The sequence below is a fragment of the Papio anubis genome, chromosome 16 (assembly GCF_008728515.1).
Source record: "Papio anubis isolate 15944 chromosome 16, Panubis1.0, whole genome shotgun sequence".
In the NCBI taxonomy this organism is placed as follows: Eukaryota; Metazoa; Chordata; class Mammalia; order Primates; family Cercopithecidae; genus Papio; species Papio anubis.
The window spans coordinates 68,124,759-68,140,667 of NC_044991.1; the positions used below are offsets into that span (position 1 = coordinate 68,124,759).

At 45.7% G+C, this 15,909-nt stretch overlaps 1 long non-coding RNA gene across 1 annotated transcript in view; it reads right to left on the minus strand.

The window, feature by feature from the left end:
* The window catches only part of LOC110740502, a 232,041-nt gene that overhangs the window by 168,238 nt on the left and 47,894 nt on the right, over positions 1-15,909 (minus strand). The window lies entirely within an intron of this gene.

Sequence of the window (15,909 nt, forward strand, 5' to 3'; positions counted from 1 at the left end):
ACATGAAGAGAAATTAATTCTTTATTAACTTCCTCAATGATAATCTAATAAACCCATCAGGCCTCCAGGCCCCAACATTTAAAGAGCTTGGTGGTTTGGATGCAAATGTCTCCCGACCCCATTTTGTCGGGAATATGTTCATGGAGAGGAGGAATAATTGGCTCTAGAGGTCAGATGTCAGCTCAGAGTCAAAACGGATGACTTTCATGGCTCCACACAGACCCGAGACTCAGGAGGTTCAGTCCTTCCTGTGGCCACCAGCTCTTCTGGATTTTCTGCGATGGTCCTTAATTTCAAATATTCTGTCCCTTTGTTCGCCAAAGAGCATTTGCTCTGGTCAGAGAACATTCTCTGGTTTTTACTCAGATTGTGAGGTCACTAGAGCCCTCACCCACAGTGCCAAAGGGCCGCTCATATATTCTTTAACTCTTAGGTGTGGCCAGGTGCTGGAAGGGGGAACACAAGGCCTCTGTCCCTGGGGCTTATTGTCTAGTGGGTTGTGGGGAGGGAGGAGCAAATAAAAAAATTAAAGTTATAAATTGAGGGATGGCTGGGCACAGTGGCTCATGACTGTAATCCCAGGGGCTTTGGGAAGCTGAGGCAGGAGAATCACTTGAGGCCAGGAGTTTGAGACCAACCTGAGCAATAAAGCAAGACCCAATCTCTACAAAAAACAAAAAAATTTAATTAGCCAGGAGTAGAGTAGTATAGTGCCAGTTACTTGGGAGGCCAAGGTGAGAGGATTTCTTGAGCCCAGGAGATAGAGGCAGCACTGAGCTATCGAGCTACTGCACTCCAGCAGCCTGGGAGACACAGCATGACTCTTAAAAAAATGGGGGAAATGCTATGAGGGCAAAGGATATCTGAGAAAGTGGGAAAACTCCACTTCTCCTTAGAGCTGAGCCTGGATCTCAGTCACCACGTGGGTCCACAGTGTGAGCAGGCAGCCCGGCCAAAAGACCTCTTGGGTCCCTCAGGCCAGACCTTTCTGGTGAAGTCCAGGCTCCATATCCCTACCATCAGCACTGACAGAAACAGAAATCTGCACGTCCATCCTGGAGGCAGGAGAAGATGACAGTAGGTGCAGAGGCCTGCCAGGACAGAGAAACCAGAAACCCCAGAATGCCAAGGGCGGAAGATCTCAGCCTGATCTAGTGTCTGACCAGACCCTGCTTTCACACCTCCCACAATGGTGCACTCATTACTGCTCAAGGAGGCCCCCCTGGAAATGAGTGACCGCACAAGTTCTTCTTGAACAGACCAATGTGTGTGTATGTATATATCTTATATGTAAATATACACATATGTAATTAGCACATAATAAAGCTATATCACAAACTAGTGAATAAATGAAGAATTATTCCATCTGTGATACTAGAACCAATGGTTTAACCATACGGGATCCCATAGAAATTTAGAAACTCAGTAAAAATGTAGCAAAAACTAGAAAAAGAAAGTGTATATGAATGACATTTGAGAGTAGAAAAACAATTCTCTAAGCATTAAAACACTCGAAGAACTCATGAAAGAAAAGATAATGAATGTGACTACATAAAAATTTTAAATTTCTCTCTTATAAACTTGAGCATAATAATCAATACCACTTCTTAAAAGGGGCAAAGGTCAAAGCAGATAATTCACAAAAGAAGAAATACAAACAGCCAATATACATATGGAAAAAATGTTCAATCATGCATATAATCACAGAAATGCAAGTTAAAACAGCAATAAGATGCCATCATTCACCTATCAAATTGATTTTTTTTAATTGCAATGATATTCAATGCTGGGGATGACAAGGTGTACACTCTCTCACATTGCTGGCAGAGGCACAAATTGTTATAACTCTCCTGGAAATCAGCTTTCTAATATGTACCAAGGACTGCAAAATCCTTTCTACTAGATTCTTTAACATACAAAGAGCATGTTTTCAAAAGGAGGGAGAAGTGGTATAGATTAAGAGAGATTTGCAAGTTGCATCAACCAAATGCAAAATGTGGGCTTTCATTTGGATGCTGATCCAAACAAGCTGGCTCTAAGAAGACATTTCTTGAGATAATTGGAAAAAATTGAACATGGCCTGATATTAGATAATATTCAGGAATTATTGTTCATTTTTGTAGGTATGTTAATGACATTCTGGCTATGTTTTTAATAAGTTATTTTACCTATGGAGAAGTAAAACAACTTTTGCAGGGGAAATGATACAACATCTGGGACTTGTTTTAAAATATTCCAACAAACTGGGGAAGAGATGGATAAAACATGATTGTCAGAATGTTAGTAATTGTTGAAGCTGGGTGATCCAGGATGGGGTGGGAGGGCCCATTATACTATTCTCTCCTATGTATAGCCAGAGCTTTCCTATAATAAAATATATTTTGAATATGTCAGTTGAGCCAGCCGTCCTTCTTTGAGATTCTACCCTCAAGAAATTATCAAAGATCTACACATAATTTGCAATTGCAAAAATATGGAACCAGCCTAAATGCCCATCAATTCATGAGTGGATAAAGAAATGTGGTATATATGTTTGTGTATATATATACACACACACACACCATGGAATACAGCCATAAAAAGTAATGAAATAATGGCATTTGTAGCAACCTGGATGGAACTGGAGACTATTATTCTAAGTGAAGTAACTCAGGAATGGAAAACCAAACATCATATGTTCTCACTCATAAGTGGGAGCTAAGCTATGAGGATGAAAAGGCATAAGAATGAAATTTTGGGGATTTGGGGGGAAAGGGCCGGGGTGGGGGTGAGCAATAAAAGACTATACATTGGGTACAGTGTACACTGCTCAGGTGATGGGTATACCAAAATCTCAGAAATCACCACTAAAGAACTTATACATGTAACCAAACACCACGAGTTCCCCCAAACCTACTGAAATTTTAAAAAATAAATAAAATGTTAATTTCACAATAAAATGTGAAAAATATGCAGAAAATTTTTAAAAAGTGCACGAAGATTTATGTACATAGACACAAATGAGAAAGCTGGTCATGAAAGAAAAAAAAAACAAAAAGAATCAGTTATAAGCAAAATATCCCATAACAAGTTATGGTACAGACAAAGAGCTGAATATTAAGCCACTGTGATAAAAAAGATATTTTTAAAATATCAGAAAATGCTCATGTGTTAAGTGGGGAGGAAAAAAGCAAGATACAAAATTGTATATTCACTATGATCCCAATTATCTTTAAAATGAATATAGTTGTGCACTTTTTAAAAGGCCAAAATGTTAACTGTGGTCATCTTTGGGAGGTATAATTACAAATGATTTTTATTTGCTTCTTTAAACTTTTCTCTATGCAATAAGGTGGAAAAATGTAATTATCTTAAGAGCTGGTGCCAACATTCCTCTTAAGAAAAAAACTAAGTTGGAGAAACATTTTGATGAGCACATGGGCTAGAAGCTGAATCCCTGAGGCCTGGACCATGGGGAAAACTGATGCCAGGCCAAGTTCTGTCTCAAGGTAATGTGAGCAGGGGTCTAGGAAGAGAGGAAAGCTTGGAGAACATAAACCACCAGGAAATGCACAGAATTCCTGGCAAGTACACTGAATACCCTCCCCTTACAGAATGGAGCAGTCTAGCTCATTTCACCTGGAACTCTGAAAGGTAATGTCTCTCTTCCTACACCTTAGCTGACATCTCAGTAACCTGGATGTTCCAAGTCTCTACAATAAGCATGCATTGCTTCTACAATCAGAAGAAAGCAGTGTTTTATTTTTCTTTTTCAAGGAAAACAAAGTTTTCTTTATCCCAAGCTGGAACCTGCCTTTCTGGAGCCACTCCCTATTGTTACTTCCTGGAACTATCCAGACCAAGTCAGCTCTGTCTCTCACCTGCAGCCTCAGTAGTTTGAAGACAACATTCGCTTCTTCTGTCTACTCTAGTTCCTCTGATCATGTGTTGCTAATACTGCCGTGGTTCTGAATCTCCTCCTAAGGTTAAGTTATCTTCTCTACGTGAGCTCTAGGAAATCTGGATCCTGTTTAAATTCTAGTACATACACCTGAATACAAGAGATCTGACCAGTTCAAGGTAAAAAATAACTATCCCCTCCCTCAAACTAGGCTCTATACTTCCAATGATACAGCCTATAGCTACGTTACATTTTTATTGACTCATATTATGCTAATTATTAAGCTACTGTCTACCAGCTTCAAACCTACCCTTCCAAGCTCTGCTTTCTGATGCTAGAACTGAGACTCTGTAAACGACATTTTTTCTTGGCCAGAAGGTTCCGTGTTAGGCTTGGCCAACAGGGGCCCTAGAGGAAGACTGGAAGGCTGGAAGAGGAAGAGACATGCTCCTTCATGTTTCCTCTCTGTTCATGGTTTAGCTCTTGTTCCAGGTAGCTTTGTCTCAACATGCTACTTCACCCTGGCAGCAGCATTTAGTTCTAGCAACTGCAACTGGCTTCAGTTTTCAGTTTTTCAACCCTTGCAGAACCAGTCTCATTACTTCCCCCAAAAGACACCGGCACTTGCTAGTTAGCACTTCCTCCTCAGAGGTCTGAGTCCCAGCTCCTTGAGGCTCTTCCTCCCAGCTTCTAACTTTTAATAATACCAACCTCTTCCCTTTGTTCCCTCGGCCCTCAATGGCTGCTTCCTGCAGTTGCTCTCTCATAATATCTCAAAGTGCAAACATTTTGCCTTTTCAGTTTTCTGATGATAAACTGGTCTTTACACAAAATTCTTCCTGTTAAGATACCTGACGTGGTTTCTGTCTCCTGATTGGACCCTGACTGATACACTGCTGCTGAGTCTCATCTTCCCCCACTGTATACCTAGTGGGTGGTTTTCTAGATGCAACTGTTAGATTTCCTCCTGGTAGGTTTTAACATAGCTTCAGCCTGTCAAGAGATGGTCAGATCCTAATCCTATCTTCCAGCGTCTTTACTCTTCCTTCCAATATCATGTCATCTACCAGCGTGATTAACCTATGCTAGAGCCCTGATCCGTATCACTAATTAAAACACCACCTAGGGTTGGACGCAGTGGCTCATGCCTATAATCCCAGCACTTTGGGAGACCGAGGCGAGTGGATCACCTGAGGTCAGGAGTTCGAGACCAACCTGGCCAATATGGTGAAACCCCATCTCACAAAAATTAGCCAGGCATGGCGGTGGGTGCCTGTAATCCCAACTATTCCGGAGGTTGAGGCAGAAGAATCACTTGAACCCGGGAGGTGGAGTTGCAGTGAGCCAAGATTGAGCCACTGCACTCTAGCCTGGGCAACAGAGCAAGACTGTCTCAAAAAAATAATAAAAAAATAAAATAATACCCAGGACAGAGGCCTCTGTAAACTGAAGAACTCCCTCACTTTCCCCTAAAGCATCCCCCAAGAGGCTTTCCTAATACCTGGGTGCTAGTGAATCACATCAGAGCTGAGAGCTCTAGAAAGCCTTGTGTGTGTGAATCATCCTGACACTGCGATGACAATGAGTGGGGCCTGGCTGGTGTCAGCTGTCATGGCCTAGGCTCCCTCTGGAGAGGATGGGTCTCCACAGTGAGAACCTGGTGCATCACCTGGAGAGCCACCCCCTAAATCTGGAACCACTAGGCCTCTTTCTCTTGGAATTCACTGACCCAGGTCCAGCATTCATGCACCTCACTAATTTCACAGCAAAGCAGCAGTGTAAATAATAGCAAAAGTCTGTTTTGTAAATTGCATCAATTATATAATTTTCCCAGGAATGATTTTTACATCTAATTAGTGCAAATTGTCTTACAAAAACTAAAAGGAAGTTGCATCCAAAAATAGCGTGTGGGTTTTGGTTTACCTTAATTAGAAATGCTTCCTTTAAAATGGAAAAAAGCAATCTTGCAAATCAAAGAGGCTCCAAGGTCAGGTTTGGGGACCCCAGCATCTCTTGGGGAATCCAGGAGGTTCTTAGAGGATAGATATTCTTGGAAAGAGGTTTTTTATTTAGGCAAGAGAGGGTCACTCCAGGTGGTCTCTGGAGTGTTGGGGAGCTGGTGTTGGGCAGCAAGACTCTCAGAAAGAAAAGAGACACAAATCATTAGCACACACGCCCTTTCTGCCAAAAACTATGCTCGGTCTAGACCCCTCCAGGTGGCTTATGTGGTCCTCACAAAGACCCGCATGCCTTAACAGTGAGGCAGCTGAGCTTTCTGAGGTTGCCATGTTTGCCTAACACTACAAAGGCAGGAAGTGTCAAGGCCTAGAGTGCAACCCAGCTTTCCCCCCTCCTTCCTCTCTAAACTGCCGTGATAACCACAGAATATCAGCGGCTTAGCACAATGACATTTATTTCTCCCTCAACAAAAGACTCCCAAAGGCATAGCTGACTGAGCAGCTCTCCAGGGAAGTTATCCCCAAGCAAGGACTCTAGGATCCAGGCCCCAGGTTCCCCTTTTTTTTTTCTTTTTTCTCTCTCTTTTTTTTTTTTTTTTGTGTGTGTGTGTGTGTGTGTGTGTGTGTGTGTGAGAGAGAGAGAGAGAGAGAGAGAGAGAGTCTGGCTCTGTCACCCAGGCTGGAGTGCAGTGGCGTGATCTCAGCTTACTGCAACCTCTGCCTCCTGGGCTCAAGTAGTCCTCCCACCTCAGCCTCCCAAGTAGCTGGGACTACAGGCACATGCCACCACGCCCTCTAATTTTTGTATTTTTGTAGAGATGGGGTTTCACCATGTTGCCCAGGCTGGTCTCGAACTCCTGGGCTTAAGAGATCCTCCTGCCTCAGCCTCCCACAATGCTGGGATTACAGGCGTAAGCCACCACGCCCAGCCCCCAAGTCCTCTTTATGTCAAGGCTGTGTCCTCTGAGTCCCATCTACTCAGCCAATTAGGAAAGGAGAGGAAATGTGGAAAGGGCACACTCTCTCTTAACTACCTCTGCTCAGAGGCAGCACCAATCCCTTCTCCTTATCCATCAGCAAGACCTAGTCAGATGGAAGGGGCACTTGGAACAAAGCTAGACAACATTCCCAGAGGCCTCTGAGTCTGAGTAGGTCCATATGATTAGTGTTTGCTAACGGAATATAAGCAGATGAGACGGACACAGGTGAGCCCCAGACGTCTCTGCTCTGAAGCCCACCATAATAATCAGGTCTTACTAGCTCCTTCCCCCCAGACTGGAGCCTGGTTCCTCTCCCTTCAGTTCCTGGCTGGATTCCTGGCCCAGGGCCAAAGATAACCCATCCCTGGGGAGGCATGTCATCTCTGTGACAAGACCTCATTCACCTATGGGCAAAGATGGCTTCTGACTTGGCCCGGATCAGGCCTGCCACCAACCACCCTTGGGCATTTGGCGGGGCCAGGTTCGTGGTCCTCACCCAGTACCTCTCCATCCCTCTGCCCTGCTTCCATCCCACCACTGAGTTCTGTACCTGTTTACTAGGGCTACTGTAAAAAGTACCACCTATTGAGTGGCCAAGAAACAGAAACTTACTGCCTCACAGTTCTGGAGGCTAGAAGTTCATGAACCAGGTGCCGGCAGGGTTGACACCTGGAGTGTGGTGAGGGGGAATCTGTCCCGTGCCTCTCCCCTAGCTTCTGGTGGTTTGCTAGCAATTTTTGGCGTTCTTTGGCTTGTAGATGCATCACTCTGATCTCTGACTTCAACGTCATGTGGCGTTCTCCCTGTGTCTTTGTCTCTGCGTCCAAATTTTCCCTTTTATAAAGACACCAGCCATACTGGATTAGGGTCCACCATAATGGCTAATGACAATAATTTTAACTTGATTATCTGCAAAATCTCTATTTCCTAATAAGGTCACATTCACAGATACTCTGGGGCAGGACTTCAGTATCTTTCAAAGGGTACAATTCAACCCACAACAAGGCCCCAGCATGTATTAGGGTCTTGTCTGAAGATGCCTTGACAGTCCTGGGCAACCTTACCTACCTAATAACCAGACAGGAGGAAAAAGTGCTCCTCGGACAGAAACACCCCCCAATCTCCCATCCCCAGGCTTGGAATGTGAGTGGTATGGACAGCAGTCACGTGAGAAGAGGAATGCAGTAGCCACTCAGAGCCCTGCAACATCATTAGCCTCATGATTATTAATAAGTATTAAGAAGTTATTAATAAAGATTAATCAGGACCTTTCCCCAAGAGCTACAGAGGAGGCTGGCTAATAGCACAAAACAAATGAATGAAAATAACTGGGAGAAAGCCTAAGTTTTCACCAGCCTGAGAACCAAGTGGCTCCTTCTCACCTCCTAGAGCATGTGAGCCCCAAAGCAGACTGACATATAAATCCTGCTTTGCCACTTTTTGGCTGAAACATCTTGGGTCACCCATCTCCTCCCCCAGGGTTGGGGGAACGTCGTATAAGAGGCATTTGCACCACATGAGTGCTCTGTAAGCATTGGTCGAGTCTTGGAGGGAAGGCCTGAGGCTGGAGCCTTACTACAGCCGATCCCTGAGCCATGGCCACCCCAGGCCCAGCTCAGCCTGAACAGCTAAGCAGAGGAAGTGAGCCCCAGATGAAGAGGGCAGCCTCAGAGGTCTCCGTCCCTTAGAGAATCTGATGGCAGTGACAGACCCAAATGGTCAGCAACAGCAGTAACAATGATGGCTCATCCCACTCTCCAAGAGCTCCCTATGTGCCTGGCACCACAGGAGGCAACTGCTGTTATCACCCTCACTTTAGAGGAGGAAATTGAGGCTCAGAGAGGTTACAAGACTTCTCTTAGATCACGCAGATGGGGAATGGTAGAGTCTTAGGATATGACTTGGCACAGAGGCTGGACTTCTTTCTGCTCACCCATGCCTGCCAAGGCCTGAGCCAGTAACACCTATAATGGACATAACATGGCAATGGAGTCGATAACACACACGCACGCACACCTGGGTTTCAGAACACCTTTAGGGACTAGGACCATCATCCCCACTGTATCCTATTTCACTTTTCTCCTGATGCTCCTAGAACTTCCCCTTTTGAGGTTCTCAGCAAGTTCATATTTGAGAATAATTGTAACGTAATTTGATAGGTAATTAGAGCAGAATAGAAGACCATGTTTTTAACTACCCATACATTCCCATCTCATTTAAATAATTCCTAATATATCCAAGCCGGCTGCTTCGTGCAGCACTGATGTGTATTGAACTGAGGATAATGAAATAAGGGATGGAAGAGGAAAAATGCTATTTCAGAGTCTGAAGATCACCAATTAATGACATGAAAAACCAAGAGGGACTCAGTTCACTTAATGTCCCCTGTGTGGGACACAAATGCAGGCCCCCCTAGCAGGCTCCCTGTTCAGCACCTCCAAGGCAATCATGACAGGCTAGAGGGACCAGGTAGAAGAGAAATGGCAGGGGCAGCTCTGAGAGCCCGAGCTAGTCCAGGGTCTGCCTCTGTACTCCCCCGATCCCCCAGCAGGACCAGCCATCTTGACAACCCACCACTCTGCAGTTCTGACACAGCTCTTCCCATAATGCCTCTACTCATTCTCCAACACACCTACTGTTTTATGCTAACTCTGAGATCTTGTAACAAACCCAGAAGCCTTGTCCTACTAAAATAATGCATCCACTCAACCCCTCTGCTCATCATGGTGCTGGAGCCGTGAAGGATCTGGTCTCCATCTGCACTTCCATCTCAGGCCACATGCCACTCACTCACTTTCACCTCACAAGTTGTCTTTTAGTTCTTCAAAGACTGCAAGCTCTAGGGCCTTTGCATGTGCTGTCACCTTCCAGCCCCCTCTCCTATATAGACACACACATACATACATATACATCCTCCTCTTGTTTTCCCACGTTGGCACCACAGCCCAAGTGCTGGGTATGAACTTGATATCCAGAAAATTCTTTGCCCTGAAGTTCTCCATCAGCACAGTCCCCAGGAAAGAGAGTTCAAGTTTAGATTTTCTCCCAAATGACCTCTGAAGAGGGGACTTAACTCATAGGATCTGAATTGGCTTCCCCTCCCTGGACAGAGCCTGGCTCAGGGACAACTGGACCACACCACAGCCCAGGATGGTAAACCAGGCAAGTGGTTGCTGCCCAGGAACACTACCGTAGCCCTGTCCTGCCTCATCTGCCATCGTCCAGGTGCCTGCCCATGGCTAGGGTGTAGCACCTCTTTGCAAAGCATCCCACACTGCTCACCCTCCTCCCCAGCTCTCTGAACCCTGCTGAGGTTTGGAGTCCCAACACGATTGTCCTCCCTGACCTTCCCCTCTGGTCCTCATTGGCCTAGGAGTTCTGGCAAGGACCTCGGGGTTCAGTAACCACATTCCTGGACAAGCATCAGAGCCCAGCTCACACTGAAAACATTGCACACCTTGAGGACAGGCTAACTACTCCATTGCTGGCCCCTCTGTGCACCAGAAAGACCAAGGACTTGGAGACAGGCCCTGTCTCAAATGCTGGGTCCTAAAAACCAATGAGCACATCAGACCTCACTGTCCTGATTCTTGGTTCAGAAAATCTCACCACACTGGTGTTCTCTCCAGGTTTCCAGGCAGCAAAGTGGAGAGGCTGGGAGCTCAGACTTCAAAACCAGACTTCGGATGCAGGCTGTCCCACTTACTAACTTTGTGTCCTCCGGTACATAACTTTACTCTTTGTGCCTGTTTCCTTATTGGTAAGTGGAGGTACATGGCAGTGCCTGTTTCCCAGAGTTATTGTGAGAGTAAATGAATTCACATTAGGTTCACCAACTGTTCTGTTTTGCCCAGCACTGTCCCAGGTTTAGCACAAAAAGTCCTGAATCTCAGGAAACCCCTCAGTTCCCAGGATAACCACCTGAGATAGATAGATCTGAGAGAGGGAGGGAGGGAGGGAGAGAGAGAAAGAGAGAGAGAGAGAGAGAAGATACAGTGCCTGACACACGGTAAATACTAAATAATTTTTTTTTTCTAGTTTGAGCTAAATGTCAATATACCACTTACCAAAATGTGCCCCTCCCTTGCCCCACATCCCAGCAGGCTCACAAGATTGATTTGGGGACTAACCCAGTGCCTGAAGCAGACTTTTCCAGGTTCCTGTGTGAGTCAGACCCCTTCCCACTGGCCCAGGATGCCTGGAGGGATCCCCACACCCAGAAACATCCTGTCCCATGGCTCCCCTCCCCTGGTACCAGAGTCTTTCTGCTCCAAACAGATGGGCCCCCACAGGGACGCCTCCACATCCTCGGAAGGGCTGCTGTTTGGCCAGGCCCCAGTCCCTTTCACACTCAGGTAAAACTTTAACCAGCGGCCTTTGGCAGCATTGCTGGGCCCTGTGTTCCCATTCAGGGCATGATAAATGACTGCTGTCACCACGACATGAATGCTCATATTGAAAAGCCCTGCTTTCTGTCTTCCTCCCTTTCAGGCCGCCAACTTCTCCTCTCTTAAGTCGCCGGGCGTCACTCACGTGTCACCCTGACCCTGTCCTGAATGCCTCCCAATCCAGCACCCCTGCTCCCTCTGCCCCTCGATTCCCACCTGCCCCACCCCTGCCCCTTCCTCTCTGGTCTCCTGCTTCCCCGCCTCTATTCTCTCATTCCTCCTCCCCATCCTGCAGAGCCCCCACCCCACCATTTCCTCCTCTTTCAGCCCTGATTTGCCCATCCCCATCTCTGGACAGGGGAAGCTCACGCTCTTGTCCCCATCACACATGCCATCACTGCCCCCACAGCCGATCCCCATGCACAAGCTCTCCACCACTATGTCTCACCATCACTCTCCATGCTGGAGTTGCCTTGGCACTGGCACCACTGATGCCATCCTACAGGGAAGGAAAGTGACACCCATTGGGACCCCTAAAAGTAAGAGAGCAGATTCACGGTGCCCTAATACAGTGTGGAGACCCTGGGCTATTGTGACTCTGTGAGTCCATATTGTGTTTTTCCGGGAATAGGAAACAAAGATTCCATCAGATCCCCCAAAATGGACCAAGAATCACTTCTCAGAGGCTCTGCTCATCCTGTAAAGGCTTGATGAACGTCTATTGGCATTGAAAACACCAAACTAACTCCACATCGTGAGGATCAAAGCCATGCTGCTGGGACAGCGGACACCACAAGTCTGATGCCTCAGCCCAGGGGGCTTCTTTTCTTCACCAACGGGTTCAGCTGCCATAAGAAGAGCCACATCAGTACAGCCCAAGACGGCTGGGGACAAAACCCACTACAGAAGAAAACATCGTGTGGCTTTGTTGAAGCCGGGAAAAACTGCTGGGTTTTTTTTGAGGGGGGGCGGTGGGAAACTGAAATTTGGGGGTGGGAAATGGATGAGTGCAGTCTCGTCTGGGTCAGTGTCCTGAAAAGCTCCAGCATCCATCAGTCTGGCAGCTGAGGAAGCCGGTTCTGCCTGGCAGAGTCTGCCCAGTAAGCTACCTCATTTGGCGTGTTAAATATAAAGGTGTATTTTGGCCAGGCACGGTAGCTCTCGCCTGTAATCCCAGCATTTTGGGAGGCTGAGGCAAGCGGATCACTTGAGGTCGGGAGTTGGAACCCAGCCTGGGCAACATGGTGAAACGCTGTCTCTGCTAAAATACAAAAAAAAAAAAAAAAATAGCTGGGCATGGTGACACATGCCTGTAATCCGAGCTACTCAGGAGGCTGAGGCATGAGAATCACTTAAACCTTAGAGGTGGAGCTGGCAGGGAGCCGAAATTGCGCCACTACACTCCAGCCTGGGTGACAGAGTGAGACTCTGCCTCAAAAAATTAAAATAAATAAATAAATAAATAAATAAATAAATAAATAAAGGTGTATTTCATTCAGTAAATTGCTGCTCATTTCATCATAGAGATGACTTTCAAGTGGTTTTCATTGTGGTAACAAATGGAACAGTAAGGCACTGGGTATCAGACGAGCATGGTAGCCTCCTACATGCCAGGGTTCCTCAGGACTACCTTCCAAGTCCTTTTCCAATTCCACACCTATGCTGGGGGCCCAATGCCCAGGGCTGTCTTGAGACATATGCATGTTAGGAACCCCTGTGCATTGTGGGAAATGCATGCGAGCATACAGAAGGCCATTGCTAAGTCTTGTTTCCCAGAATTCACTGAGTGTGGGAGAAAAGGCAGAGCTCCACTCATTCTGCACAGGGTCTCCCCTCTACCTCAGAGAAGAGCCACCCTCAGGTTAAGGAAGTACCAGATATGGGCCTACACAGGATATGGGTAGCCACACTTGCCTTCCCAAATGCAGAGCTGAGGCAATGGATTTAGTTCCATGAGATGCTGTATTAGTCTGTTCTCAAGCTGCTAATAAAGACATACCTGAGACTGGGTAATTTGTAAAGGAAAGAGTTGATTCACGGTTCCACATGGCTAGGGAGGTCTCACAATCATGTCAGAAGGCAAAGGAAGAGCAAAGTCACGCCTTGCACATTGGCAGGCAAGAAAGAGAGCATGTGCAGGGGAGCTCCCCTGTATAAAACCATCAGATCTTGTAAGACTTATTCACTGTCACAAGGACAGCACAGGAAAGACTTGCCCTCATGATTCAACTACCTCCCACTGGGTCCCTCCTGTGACATGCAAGAGCTACAATTCAAGATTTGGGTGGGGACACAGCCAAACCATATCACATGCCCTCCAAATAAGATTCTAAGGTCAAATATACTAAGGAAATACCACTTGCTAATATACCTTTCTTAGAGGGTCACAATGAACATTACTGTTCAGAGCTTATTCAGAGTTCTGAGGGATCCTGCAGTAAATAAACCTGGATGACCCAGAGTTTCCCTGACTTACTTGACTCCCTTTGTGCAGAATATCCATTGATATTCCCAGAAATATTGTCTTCTCCAAGGCACATCACCCACATGACCTCACTCTGTACTGATAACACCTCTAGGAAGTAGACATAATTATTACCCCATGAGACAGATGAAGGTAGTGAGGCTCCGGAAGATTAAGTAAACTATATAAGGTTCCACAGCCAGTAACTAGCAGAGCTGGGATTTTTCTGATTGCTAAGCCAATCACCTGACCATTTGATTCTTGAGGCATGTGAGGATGAACTTACAAAAAGTAGACACCATCCTAAATTAGAAGCAATGAAAGGAAGTAGCATTTTCTCAACTTGGTGGCCTCTGTGATGTAAAACAGACATAGGATGTGCTCAGTGTCAGAAAGGGAGAGGAGGTGGAAGAGGAGGAAACCTCCACTGCTGAGTCCTGAATACTACCAAAATCTCCCCCAAGGATTTCTGAATGCAAGTGTCCCTACCAACAGTTTCCTCTTCTGAGCATATTCCCAGGTTGCTGCAGCCTAGGGATTTGCCTAACTTGTGATATATTTCATGTATTGGTTTATTCAACTTCCTGATGAAATCTGAGGACCTCCAAACATAGACCAGCTTCGGTCACCCAGCAGCAGAGGAGACATGAGGAAGTCAGAATAAGACAGAGCTAGAGTCAACCATCAGGGCACAGGAGGGTTGGGTTGGGCCAAAACTCAGAGACACTACAAGAATCAGCTTTCAAGGTTTCCACCTAATGCAGCTCCAGAAAGAGATGCCAGGTAGCCTGCACCAATCAATACGTGGCAATCTATCCTTACTTTAAAGCCACCACCTCCTCTCTCCCTTTTGATGACACCACTCAATCTCAGAGACAGAGTCTAGCTGCTTTAGGCTCTTTGGTCCTTGACATCATTAATTTCCCCACTGAATAGGCCACTTTGAATCTGATCATTTATTACTTGCAGCCAAAGGCTTTCTGACAGACACAGATTTTTAAACAGATTGTTATGACACAATGTGGCAAGTGCCATAATCGAAGTATTCACACAGTTTTCTGCTGAGACAGCAGAAAAAGAGAAATTCGGCTCACTTGGTTTGGGGAGGACCAAGAGAGGTGATCCCTGAACAGAATCCCCAAAGAAGGTTTGTTCACAGGCAACAAGGCAAAGAGGCAGGAACTAAGAAGGGGATGTTATTGAGCACCTACTATATAAGACCTTCAGGTACATTCTGCCACTGAGAAAACAGAGGGTATGTACCCTCCCAAGGGGTCATCACCATTAACTGGCTGAGCCAGAATTTCAGTCTGTTTGATTTTGAAGTCCCTGGTCCTACATGCTGTCTCAATACTGCCAACCAACAACAAAATGAACATTCACTACTTCTGTGAATGAGTCATTTAGTAAGGAGCTCTCACTCCGATAGCATCAGGAACTGTGACTGAAAGAGGAAAGGTCCTTAGAACCTTTTGGAAGTTCCGCAATTGAGCCTAGAAGGTGTTTTCTACAAGCACAAATTCCTTGGGCTTCTAGGGACTTTGAGATCCTCAACTCCAACTATTACCTTAAAAACTTCTGTGATTTTTTTCCTCCATTCTCAATGCCCACTCTCCTGTAGAATTTTACTGTGGAATTTCAGTGTTCTCATGTAGCTCTTTGTACTAGAATAAACAGGAGCTGTGGGGAAAACAGATCTATTTTGAAGTTCTGCTCCACCACTTGATAGCCTGGGTAACCTCTTGACATTGAGTAACCTCCCTCAGGCCCAGTGAGTTGGTCACTTGATGCTGCACAAATTATTTTACCAGCTTTTGATTTCCTCAGCTGGGAAATGGGGATAATACTCCCAATCATGTAGGACTTGGAGAATTAAATGAGATCATGACCGGCCCATAGAAGTTTCTAGATACATATTAACTTTCGTCTTCAGTCTACAGTCTTTTCTGACCGCCTTCTGAAGAATATGTCAAATCAAAGCAAATAATCTGCCCAGTTTGGCTCATCAGGATATCCCTGGGCAAGAGTAATGTTAAAAACATTTAACAACCAATATCCCTGAGACATTAATCAATCATACTGTACGCCATTGGTACAAGGCTACGATAAATACTGCTTAGATATTTCCCCTTTTCCTAAGGAAAAAGGGAATTATTTCTCTCTCCTAACTACACATTCTCCACCTAGAAATGAAAACTGGCCACCTCAGGGCTGCTGATGAGGCTAGCATCGTGATTAT